Source organism: Bison bison, unplaced genomic scaffold, assembly GCF_000754665.1.
Source record: "Bison bison bison isolate TAMUID 2011002044 unplaced genomic scaffold, Bison_UMD1.0 scf7180017864293, whole genome shotgun sequence".
NCBI classification, from domain to species: Eukaryota; Metazoa; Chordata; class Mammalia; order Artiodactyla; family Bovidae; genus Bison; species Bison bison.
In genome coordinates, this window is record NW_011494865.1 from 2,243,773 (window position 1) to 2,248,032 (window position 4,260).

The window sequence follows — 4,260 nt, forward strand, 5'->3', positions numbered from 1 at the left end:
AGGGGTTAAGACAGGACTTCCTATGCAGGGTGTGAGTTTGATCCCTGGTTGGGAAATTAAGGTCCCACATGCTGTGGGGTGTGCAGCCAAAAAAAAAAAAAATTAAATTAAATCAAGCAAATTCACATAAATATCCAGATTTCCAGCATCTTCTAACGGAAAGTCTGGCAGCGTTGGGCCCATATTCCCACATGGCAGTGATGGGAGCTGATAAGTACCGGGTTCTTCCCACTTCTCCATAGTCCCCACCCCTCCCCACTGCCTCCCACTTATCCTCAGGCATCTGTTGTTTTTCTAATGTTCAGCCTGCTTTTGTCATTTCTCCTGCCTGCCTGCCCTGGGGAGGCAGGAGGATTGGCAGCCCTGCTTCAGCCTGGACTGGAGGACTGTGGGTCTCTGAACATTTTTCCTAGGTGCATTTCAGCTGCTGGATGGAGTACAGTAGGCCCTTTATATCTGCAGTTTATCCACATCTGTGGGTTCAACTAATCATGGATCAAAACTGTTGTAGGAAGGGGGACCTCTTCCAGAAATGTTCCCATTTTACAGATGGGGAAGCTATAAGAGAAACAAACAGGGATGTGTCCAGAGAAGAAAGTCACTGGAAGGCTTGGCACTGTGTTTGAATGGTTGCAGGCTTAGAGTGATACCTCCATACAATGGAATATTATTCAGCCATAGAAAGGAATAAAGTTCTGATACATGCCACAGTATGGATGCACCTTGAAAACAATGCCAACAAAAAGACACGTTTCATATGACTTGACTTATATGAGGTGCTTAGAAGAGGCAAATTCATCGAGACAGAAAGTAGAACAGAGGTTACCAGGGACTGGAGGGAAGGGGGGTTGAGAAGGTATTATTAAATGAATATAGAGTTTCTGTTAGAGGTGGTGAACAATTTTGGAAAAAGAAAGTGATTATGGTTGTAGGACATGCTGAATATAATTAATGCCACAGCATGGTTCACTTAAAAATGGTTAAAATGGTACATTTTATGTTATATACAGTTTATCACAATAAACACAATAAGGAAATAACAGAAAAATGTTAACATCTGTAAGAAGTTCCACGTGGTGTTGCTGCATCTTTCTCTAAATACAGAGACAGAGAATGTATTTCTCTAAATACAAATATGGTACTAAATACAGAGAAACAGGAATAAACATTTTTTAAAGTTTTGTTATCATCTAGGACACCACTGAGAAGTGAGTGGCCATTCCATTCCTACTCTTGACAACAACAACAACTCATTCCTCACACAGCAGTTCACCTGTTGCGCCCTGTCCTTTGCACTCCCAGAATTTTGCATTCACAGCATTTAGTAAGTTGCAGTATATCATCTTTCAGGGTGATGATCTGATTAATGTGTTTTCTCGCTTGGTTATAAGCATCACAGCATCATGAGGGCAAGAACCGGGCCTGGTTTTTGGTTCGGCATTATATCCCCAGTGCTTAGCCCAGGGCCTGGCATATAGTTAGGATCTCAACAGATATTTCATGAATGAAAAGACTAGAAGTTCATAAAGAAGGTGTACTGAAGGTCAAAGTGTCACCAGTGAAGACACATATTCTGTAGCTGCCATGTTGCCCAGAGGGTACTTCCTCTATGATTCATGCAGCTTGGGGTTATTCTGCATTTTTGCTAGCCAGAGTCTCTTTCTACTGTTGGAAACCAAAAAACAAAACAAAAAAAACCTTCCATTATATAATCTCCCTGAGCCTGAGTTTCTTTACCTGTAAAATAGAGGTAATAATAGCTTGCCACTGTTGGGACAATTATGCTTAGCTGTATCTGACTGTTTGCAACCCCATGGACTATAGCCTACCAGGCTCCTCAGTTCATGGGATTATCCTGGAAAGAATACTGGAGTGGGTTGCCATTTCTTCCTCAAGGGGATCTTCCGCACCCAGGGATTGAACCCGTGTTTCCTGCATTGCAGGCAGATTCTTTACCACTGAGCCACCTGGGAAGTCCAGTAATGGAAGGTACTAATAGTACCTTCCATGTATTCATTTTAATAAGGACTACATCAATGAACTCAGTGTTCACCAAGATGATGAGAGAAAAAGAGGAGAAAGATGGCGCCAAGTGTATTTCCTATCCTGCTGTAACAAATTACCACATATTAAATGGCTTAAAACAATCACATTTATTCTCGTATAGCTCTGGAGATGGAAAGTCCGAATTGGGTCAGCAAGGCTGCCTTCCTTCTGGAGGTTCTAGAGAACAATCTATTGCCTTGCCTTTTCTAGGGTTGCCCTTTCTTTCTAAAGGTCACTTGCATTCCTTGGCCCATGATCCCCCATCATTCCAACCTCTGTTCCTGTTGGGATCCCTCCTTCTCTGCTTCTTACCCTCTTGTCTCTCTCTTATAAGGACCCTTATGACTGCACTGAGCCCATCTGGAGAGTCTATGATGATCTCTCCATCACAAGATGCTTAACTCAATCTGCAGACTCATTTTGCCAAGTGCCTCTTGTCATGTAAGGTATCACTTTTCTTTGGAGGGCTCTTATGCAGCCTACCACTCCATGTGTCTGAAGTTTTGATTTGTAATTGTTTATGTGGTTATAAATATTCCAAGATTCCAAGAAAAATAAGTTATCTTCCCTGCCTTCAATGCTTACAATACTGTTGGGGAACGAACCATTTATCAGTTTGTGAAGACCCAGGTAGTGATCAATGCTGCCCTGAGAGGTGAAGGTGATGTTTTGAGAATATGAAGATGAATGTAAGGATCCTTTGTTTCACTGGGTATCTCCTCTGCTCAGACCTGCAGCTTACAACCTCATAGGCTATGCCTGCTCAGATTCTGGGGGCCACCTTCCCAGGAAAGACGATGGGAGTGTTGTCTCCTGGAAGTGTGTGACACAGCATTCCTACCTTCTCCTCACAGGAAGTGGGAGCTTTGGGAAAGGCAAGGTGGAATCTCTTCACTAGATCAGCAGATGTCTTTACTTTCTACTTTTGTAGATTCCTGTGGTCTGCATGTCTGTGTTTTCCCCAAATTCACATGTTGAAATCCTAACCCTAAATGTGACAGCATCAGAGGTAGGGTGTTTGGGAGGTGCTTAAGTCACCGTTCATTGGTGAGTTCTTAGTTTTTCAATTGGCATCTGTCCTGGGACCTGGTCCATGAACTCTGCTTTCCTAGAATAAAAATTGTGATGTGTGTCTCAGTAAGGATTACTTGATATGTGTGAGCTATGTGCCAAATACGAAGGTCTTAAAACTTACTTATATGTCAAATTAAAAAAAAATTTATTATGTGCTTATTCATTTGGCCTTGTTGGGTCTTCGTTGCTGCATGCAGACTTTTTTTCCCTAGTTGCAGTGAGCAGGAGCTTTTCTCTAGTTGCGGTGCACAGGCTTCTCATTGTGGTGGCTTCTCTTGTTGCAGAGCTCAGCCTCTCGGACACCTGGGCTTCAGTCATTATGGCCCACGGGCTTAGTTGCTCCACATCAGGTGGGATCTTGCTGGAGCAGGGATCGAACCCATGTCTCCTGCATGGGCAGGTGGATTCTTTACCATTGAGCCCCCAGGGAAGCCCTTATTGTGGTTTTGATTTGCAGTTCCTTGATGGTTAATGATGTTGGGCATCTTTTCTTGTGCTTATTGGCTGTTCGTACATCTTCCTTGGAGAAATATCTGTTCAGATCCTTTGCCCATTTTGTAATGAGTATATTCAATCTTGAAGGGTCTCCTAAATGATTACATGCAGCAGCCACTATAGAATAGTGATTCATTGTGGGAGCTCTGCTGTTGGTGGCCTCCATTTGAATCTCACTTTGGCCACGTATTAGTACATGACCTTGACCATTCTCTCCAGACCTCAGTTTTTCCTGTCCTATTGGGATAGAAATATTAGCGACTTCTTAAGGTTGTTGTAAGGATTAAAAAGGCAGCACATATCAAAGGCTAGGCTATGGTTTTTCCAGTGGTCATGTATGGATGCGAGAGTTGGACTGTGAAGAAAGCTGAGCGCCGAAGAATTGATGCTTTTGAAGTGTGGTGTTGGAGAAGACTCTTGAGAGTCCCTTGGACTGCAAGGAGATCCAACCAGTCCATTCTAAAGGAGATCAGCCCTGGGTGTTCTTTGGAAGGAATGATGCTAAAGCTGAAACTCCAGTACTTTGGCCACCTCATGGGAAGAGTTGACTCATTGGAAAAGACTCTGATGCTGGGAGGGATTGGGGGCAGGAGGAGAAGGGGACGACAGAGGATGAGATGGCTGGATGGCATCACTGACTCGATG